The sequence below is a fragment of the Ricinus communis genome, chromosome 6, assembly GCF_019578655.1.
Source record: "Ricinus communis isolate WT05 ecotype wild-type chromosome 6, ASM1957865v1, whole genome shotgun sequence".
In the NCBI taxonomy this organism is placed as follows: Eukaryota; Viridiplantae; Streptophyta; class Magnoliopsida; order Malpighiales; family Euphorbiaceae; genus Ricinus; species Ricinus communis.
Window position 1 is genome coordinate 6043687 of NC_063261.1, and position 9004 is coordinate 6052690.

Consider the following 9004-nt stretch of genomic DNA (forward strand, 5'->3'; position numbering starts at 1 on the left):
TGCCGTGCTACCAACACGGGAACCAACACGGCCGTGTTACACATCAAAGAAGAAGTAGATCTTATGGAGCACGGCGACAGAGAGTAACACAGCCAAGAACACCAGCCCGTGTCCTTAACACGGCCATGGACACGGCCGTGTTGTAGGTGACAGGGGGTATTAATTAAAAGAACGAAGAGAGAAAGAAAAGAGAGGAGGCTAGGGTTAGAACGTCCCAAAACCCTAATTTTTCTCTCCCTAAGGGTTTTCTGAGCTGAAACCAAGGGAAAATGAGACTTGGATCAAGGTTTCAATCAGATTTCCTTGAAGGATCGAAGATGGGGCAAGGTTCGTTGATTGATTTTCAAATCGAGCAAGAGGAACAAGAATCGATTCAATTGGAGCAAAAGGATTTGGGGCTGTTTACTCTCATCCAAAGGTGTAATCGGGTTTTCTCTACCTTTGCTTATTGTTGTAATTGAATTCTTGTATATTTTGAGAATGAACATGATTAGCTAGATGATTAAATCCATTGGAATTTCTTTACTATGTTGGCTTGATATTATATTGTTGGATTGTTTGAGTTGGTTTTGTATTCTTCTTGTTTTCAGTATTAATAAGATTATGCATTATTCATGAGACGTTGTGAATTGTGATGTTTAGATTGCTTTATGAGATTGAGAAATCCGTTTGGCAATTGGAATTTTGAATACCAAGAACTGGTTAATAATCGCTTAGAGATTAGGATAATTAACTAGCCGGATTAAGAATTAACAAAGCTTAATAGAGGCGGATTAAAGCTTAATGCTAATTTAAGAATCAATCGTTAGGAAGAGATTCCAACTTTAGGTTATTATGTTTAGGAATTCGGTTATCTCGAGAGAGAAACCAAATTCGGTTAAGAATTCGTCCACGGGTAGCATAATTAGACTCACCGATCCTTTGTTTGAATGCCAACTAGTTTAGATTCCCTTTGGGTTTGTCTTCTTGTATTGATTATTTCATTTATCAATTACTCCTGCATCTCCCTCAGAACTTAGCTTGTAGTTAATAGTTAGTTTAGAATTTATTCATTATCCAGTTTAGGTTAATATAACAAAGAACAAAGGAGTAACTCTAGGCTTTCACTTTCCCGAGGAATACGACCTTGATACTCGCCATTAGTGCTAGACTACATCGATAGGTACACTGCCTTAGATTGTAGCTAACACGATTAGCACCCATCAGCGAGCCAATAAATATCCCAAGTCTAGCCTCTTGTGATGTTGCATAGCCTAGAGAATAAAGACATCAGTCTGTGTGACTGCCCCAAAACTGTCCCCTCGGCCTGTAATGGTGTAAGCTAGTAGGGTATGAATGTAGCGGAGATGGTCCGGTAGGCTAGAGGCCTTAGACCTGCTTGGGTAGTATGTTTCCGGCCTCATTACCAATGAGTCCCACATGGCGTCATATGAAATTGGGTGGATGTAGAGACATCCCTAATACTCCTCCCTCGAGATTTCTTGTTCAGTCCATAATCCCAAATGCATGCCAAATTGTGGGACCGACATCGAGAACTCCCTTCCCCCAAGCTTGAAATAAATTGCATCGGTGATGCCAATTTGTGATCATTCTTTGCGGAAGAAGGTGCTTTGAGGAACTCGATCGTAAGCTCACGGTAGGTTGGCTCAATGATGTGAAAGAATCTCGCATCTGGCGAGTCTCGAACAGTGTGTGCATATCTTGAGCCAATCCCACTCTCTAGGGATGTGAAGTCTATGCAACGGCCCACCATCACTTGCTTCCATCTCATGACTTGGAATCTACTTTCATTATGCGCATTAGGGAATATCCACAATGGATGACGGCCGGTGTGGATGGATTCACAGTGCTTTCCGAGGTCGGACTATTTCTTTGTTGTGGTGGAGGTGGAAGTCTTTGGTCTTTGGCTGTGGAGGAAGACGTTCCTTCACCACGCGATCGCTTGCTTGTAGCGACGCATTTCAGTTGCTTTCTACGAGATTTATCGCAGTCCGTCATATCACCTAATGCAACGAATTATTAGTTTTTTTGTAAGAATTCAAGTTAATGAAAGAAATAATCTACCTGAATCAACGGCATAATGATTATACTTGACTAACCAAAAACTTGTATAAACTAATAAACCGATACATACCAATCTAATTTATCATGAACCGAAGAATTGCAATTTAAGTCTAAACATTATTCATCTTTGTCGCGCATTTTGTTCTTTGTGGTACATTGATGAAGTCTTTGAAAACTGGCGGACCCTGGGCATTATTGTTCCTCCAACTGAAATTGGGATGATTGCGCCATCCAGGGTTATATGTATTGCTGTAAGGGTTATTCTGCTGCCTTGGGGCATTCCCCATATAATCAACTGTTCAACATCGGAAGATATAGCGAATTAGATGGAAAACTAGTAGAAGATGAAGCAAACATACCTCCATGATGCGATTCGCCTTTATGTCGGGCCACCACAAAACTTCGCAACTAACGTTCATTTGCATGAGCCGGCATCGGAGTTGGTCGATCTTCTTGGCTAGAAGCTCCACTTGAGCTGCCAAGGCGGCTGTAGAATCCACTTGGTTGACCACTCCCTGTCTTCCTGGTCGGCTCCTAGAGGATTGCCACTCATAGTTGTTCATGGCCATTTCCTCTATCAAGTTCGAGCTGCTCGGGCGTCTTCTTGTTTAGCACCCTGCTGCGGCATCCACCATCGCCTCGTTGCAAGGTTCAACCCTTTGTAGAAGGTGCAGACACCGCATCCACATTGGCAATCCGTGATGTGGGCGGCATCTCAAAAGATCTTTAAATCTCTCCCGTGCATCGTACATGCTTTCATCATCAAACCGCACAAAAAAGATGTCATTTCTAAGTTTAGTAGTTTTAGCGGGAGGAAAATACTTATATAAAAATTTTTCAGTAGCGCCTTCCGGGTAGTGATAAATGCATTGTGGAAGAGATTGCAGCCATCTCTTTGCTCTGTCCCTCAAGGAAAATGGAAACAATCTCGGTAGAATGGCATCATCGGTTGTTCCATTTTTTTGAATGTGTCACAAATCTCTAAAAGTTAGAGATATGTGCATTGGGATCCTCATTTGGGCAATCCTCCAAACTGCACGCTTTGTTGTATCATCTAGATAACATTGGCCTTTATCTCAAAATTGTTGGCCACTATAGCAGGTCTGACTATACTCGTTTTCGTCCCATCTAAAGAGGGTTGAGCAAAATCGTACATAGTCCTTTGATCATCATCGGCCTGGGGGTTGAGGTTCTCCATCACGTCAGTTCCTTGAACCTGAACCGTAACTCTGTCCTCCTCCTCAACTGCCTGCAAACGTCGTCTCAATAATCTGAGAGAGCGCTCCGGGTCAGATAAGGGTGCTATTGGATCAGGGTTAGAGCTCCTGGTCATATACTACCTGAAATCGACAACCAAACAACCACCAATCAATAAAAAAAATATAACAATAAATGATAATAAAAATAAAGAATAAATGAATAAACAAATAATGACTAAATTAACATAAAAACAATTCACTCTAGTTCACCATTACTGTTCCCGGTAACGGCGCCAAAAACTTGATGGGCTCTTTATGCAACCTACACCTAAGGCAGTGAACCTACCGATGCAGCCTAGCACTAGTGAGTATCAAGGTCGTATCCCTGGAGATCGGGTGAACCTAGAGTTACTACTGTTTGCTATGTTATCTAGTCTGAAATAGGGTGTGAAAGTTCTAACGTACCAGCTAATGGTTTTAAGTGCAAATAAGTAAATGAAGAACAATGGATAATCAAAAGACAATTGCAAAGAGAGAAACAAACCCAAAAGGGAGCCTAAGTGATGAAATTCTAAAGATGGATTTTATGGATTGCCGATCTTGCTTACCCGTGCCTAAATCCTGAATTGAATCCCGGTTCCTCTCTCGAGCTTACCGGATTCCTAACCCTGCACTAACCTAATGGAATCTCTTCCTATCGGATTATTACAGATTAGTATTAAGTATGATTTAAAACTATTAAGAGTTATTAGTTCTTAATCCGGCGAGTAAATCAACCTTATCTCTAAGTGTTAACTACCAGTTCTTACTATTCAATGTCCAATTGTAACAAGCATTTCCCAATGTCAAGAAACAACCTAATAAACAATTAATCCAACGTCTCAAATTAACTGAATCAAACTTTTATTACTGAATAGCAAGAAGATTGCAAGAATGACAATTATAAAAACTAAAAATTAAGCATAATCCATCAACAAAGGTGAACCCTAATGGATTCAAAAGATCTAGCTACTCATGTTCATGGTTAAAGCAATTAGGGAACAAAATAAGAAAAAACAAATTAAAGGCATGTACACCCTTCTCTTTCAAGCTGAATGAGAAACCCTACAATTGCAAAATTTGAAATCTCAAACCCTAGTTGCCTCTTGAATGCTCCCAAAGTTTATCTTGATCTTCAATTCGATGTTGGAACAAGTGAAATCCCCCATTCAATTGATGAATTTTGATCTCTCAAGGTCTACAATTGAGGTATAGGAAATAATTGATTAAGTGTGTGTCTTGGAATTCAATCCAAAAATTGTCCCCCTCCAAAAAGAATTCAAAATCACCTATATAGTTAATTCAGTATGGCGGGTCAGGTGATGATTGACAGTAGGGTCCGGTGATCTTGAATCTGTGGAGTCTGTTGTCTTGACTCCTTCCAAGCCGATGCCCCACTGTCTGATCCATCACAGTCGTCTTTGGAGGCCGTGGTGGCTACGAAAGTCGTGCTGAAATGGCACAATTGGGGATAGCCTCTTGGTAATTCAGCACGGCCGGAGTCCAGGCCGTGCTCAACCCTTTGGGTGCTACTCCTCGCCCAATCTGATGGATTTTGGTCCGTAATCACACGTATGTCCCTCGATTACTGATGATGTCCTTCGAAAATGACCTGAAATGAGAAAGGAAAAAAAAGATAGGTAATTCTAGCATAAAACGGGATAATCATGCATAAAAAATATAAACAATCGGGCATGAAAACATGTGTATTATGATGCTTAACAATACCCTTACCCAGACTACGAGCGTCCACCTTCTACACACGTTTGAGACTTTGCTACCAGTTCGGGCGGAAGCAATGGATCTTAGAATTCCCACCTAAATTTGAAGGCTTTCCACTCAGACAGGATTTCTTGGATAAGATCGAGAGACTGTGGCCCCGTCGAGACATAGAGCGAAACCTTGACTTTGAAGGCGATCTGACCATCGATGACAATTTCAAGCTTGGATTCAGCTTCAAATTTCCACTTCTCCCGGGCTTGCCCAATTCAAGAGGACCAGAGAACTAGCTGCTCTATCTAAGGATGCATATGCATATGCTTATGCGAAGAGGGTGAGAAAATAGAATTTATGCTTCTTTTTATATCTCATTTATTTTGCTTAGGACTTTTAGCTTTATTTTTCTTTTAGTTAATATGTAAAATGATAAGCAGACACATATATGTTTGGGAATAATTCTGAAAAATTTTATTCATCTAGTAAAAGTTGAGATGGGTACATTTTGATTTCTCACGGTATAACTCCTGTTATCAGCTAGTCTTTTCAAAATTTCTAGCTAATCATTTTCTTTCTTTCTTCCTGACTTTTGCCAGACCAGCCTTTTTAGGTTTTCAGATTAGCAGGCTATTTTTTCTATTATTTATTACTATTTTCTATTATACATAGTATTTCTTGAGACGATCTATGTTGATTGGCTCAATGAACTTGTCCCTCCAAGTCTGAAATCTTAGCAACACCTCTAGGTAAGATCATTTTTACCAACTATGGGCCTTTCCAATTTGGCGTGACTTCCCTTTTGGGTCGAATGTAGTAGGTCTATTATTGATTACTATTTTCTATTATACATAGTATTTCTTAAGACGATCTATGTTGATTGGCTCAGTGAACTCGTTCTTATTATCATATTTCAAAACTCAATTAACTAGTAACTTGTAGATCTATAAGAAACCCTAATCTAATCATGTTAATTATAAATAATAAAAAACAGTAAAGATAAATAATAAAGAACATAGAAATAGGTTTAGGATGATGATGGATGCATGTTCGGAGGAACCCTAAGGTTTTCACTGTAGTTGATAGTTTTTTTTATGTTTTAGACTTAAGAGGACCTCACATGTTGCGATGGATACTTGTAAAATATAAACTGTCACATTTATAGGGAATAACCCATTAAATAATAAAATTAAAGACTAAGATACACATATAAGGAAGTTGGCTTATGGAATATAGTATGCCACTCAATTAGTAAAGTGTCCCAAAGAATTATCCGGGTGCCGACTGCATCTCCGTGTTAGTCTTTGTGATTAGTTAGCATGTTCTTGGTATGCATTGTTTTACACATGTTTATATGCCCAATTACTTCCATTTTTGTTCATAGTTATCTTATTTTATGCCAAAATCACCTGTGTTTTGGTTCCTTTCATGTTTCAAGTGATCATCGATGGACATTATTAGTATTTGAGGGAGATACGTGCGAATCTAGACTAGAATCCATCAAAATTGAGCAAAGGCTAGCATTTCAAGGTTGAGCAAAGCTTGGACTCTGGCAGTGCTGAACCATTGACATTTGACCCTCAAAAGTGACCTTTGAGCATGGTTTCCAAGGCCTCCACGGTTGCCATCATGATTCGTGGTGGCTCAGCACCGGCGTGGCATGGCCAATGAGAAGAGCTATTTTTCGGGACTCGAAGGTCCAGCATAGCCTGGACTCCACCCATGTTGACCAGCACGGGCTTGACCACACCTGTGCTGGCACATTTATATAGGTAAAATTGATTTATTTTGCTAGGGTTCGATTTTCTGACGTGAAATCACATATACGCGTGCGAGCCACCCTTTTTCAGACTTTGATATTTGACTTTGGGAGACTATTTCGCATATTAAACGACAGATCTGATGTGCGTAAAATACACACATCTAAATGGGATTTTTAAGATTGATTTTATGGATATTTGGATGTGAATTGGTATCAACACTCACCATATGCATCTGTATGTGTGCATTAGGTCCAAAAGAAGTCAAAGAATGAAAAAGGAAAGAATTGGAGCATAATTGGACGTCAAAGCTGCCGAAACGAGCTAAGTACGAGCATTAAGAAGCTGAACATGGCCGTGTTGCGTGCATCAAAACATCAAAGAAAAGGAAGTTCTTAGGGAGCACGGCCACAGAGAGTAACACGGCTAGGAACACCAGCCTGTGTCCCCAACACGGCCAAGAATACGGCCGTGTTGGCGGCGACAGGGGGAATAATTAAAAGAATGATGAGAGGAAAGAAGGAGGGGAGGCTAGGGTTAGAATTTCCAAAACCCTAATTTTTCTCTCTCTAAGGATTTTCTGAGCTGAAACCAAGAAAAAAGGAGACTTGGATCAAGGTTTCAATCGGATTCCCTTCATAGATTGAAGATTGGGCGAGGCTCGCTGATTAGTTCTCAAATCGAGCAAGAGGCAACTAGGGTTTGAGATTTCGAATTTGCAAATTTAGGGTTTTTTTCATTCAGCTTGAAAGAGAAGGGTGTACATGCCTTTAATTTTCTTTTCGTTATTTTGTTCCCCAATTGCTTTAACCATGAACATGAGTAGCTAGATCTTTTGAACCCATTGGGGTTCACCTTTGTTGATGAATTATGCTTAATTGTTAGTTTTATAATTGTTATTCTTGCAATCTTCTTGCTATTTAGTAATAAAAGTTTGATTCAGTTAATTTGAGACGTTGAATTAATTGTTTATTGGGTTGTTTCTTGACATTGAGAAATGCTTGTTACAACTGGACATTGAATAGTAAGAACTAGTAGTTAACACTTAGAGATAAGGTTGATTTACTCGCCGGATTAAGAATTAATAACTCTTAATAGTTTTAAATCATACTTAATGCTAATCTGTAATAATCTGATAGGAAGAGATTCCATTAGATTAGTGCGGGTTTAGGAATTGATAGCTCGAGAGAGAACCGAATTCAATTCGGGATTTAAACGCGGGTAAGCAAGATCGGCAATCCATAAAATCCATCTTTAGAATTCCATCACTTAGGCTCCCTTTTGGGTTTGTTTTTCTCCTTGCAATTGTCTTTTGATTGTTTGTTGTCCTTCATTTACTTATTTGCACTCATAACCATTAGCTGGTACGTTAGAACTTTCACACCCTATTTCAGACTAGATAACATAGTAAGCGGTGGTAACTCTAGGTTCACCCGATCTCCGAGGATCGACCTTGATATTCACTAGTGCTAGGTTGCATTGGTAGGTTCACTGCCTTAGGTGTAGGTTGCATAAAGAGACCATCAAGTTTTTGGCGCCATTGCCGGGGAAACAGTAACGGTGAACTAGAGTGAATTGTTTTTGTGTTAATTTAGTCATTGTTTGTTTATTCATTTATTCTTTATTTTTTTATTATTTATTGTTATATTATTTTTAATTGATTGGTGGTTGTTTGGTTGTCGGTTTCAGGTAGTATATGACCAGGAGCTCTAACCCTGATCCTATAGCACCCTTATCTAACCCGGAGCGTTCTCTCAAATTATTGAGACGACGTTTGTAGGCGATTGAGGAGGAGGGCGAGTTGATTCGAGTTCAAGGAGTTGACGCAATGGAGAACCTCAATCCCCAGGGCGATGATGATCAAAGAACCATGTACAAGTTTGCTCGACCCTCTTTAGATGGGACGAAAACGAGTATAATCAGACTTGCTGTAGCGGCCAACAATTTTGAGATAAAGGCCAATGTTATCCAGATGATCCGACAAAGCGTGCGGTTTGGAGGATTGCCCGTGAGGATCCCAATGCACATATCTTCAACTTTTAGAGATTTGTGACACATTCAAGATAAATGGAACAACAAGTGATGCCATTCAATTTGAGATTGTTTGCATTTTCCTTGAAGGATAGAGCAAAGAGATGGCTGCAATCTCTTCCACAACAGACGATCACTACCTGGAAGGTGTTGGCCAAAAAATTTCTATACAAGTATTTTCCTCCCGCTAAAACTGCA

General features: G+C 39.7%; 1 non-coding gene across 1 annotated transcript; it reads left to right on the forward strand.

The window, feature by feature from the left end:
* Positions 1-2757: 2757 nt before the first annotated feature.
* On the forward strand, positions 2758-2861 carry LOC112535754. The gene has a single exon (XR_003079834.2). It is a non-coding gene; the product is annotated as a small nucleolar RNA R71 (small nucleolar RNA).
* Positions 2862-9004: the final 6143 nt, after the last annotated feature.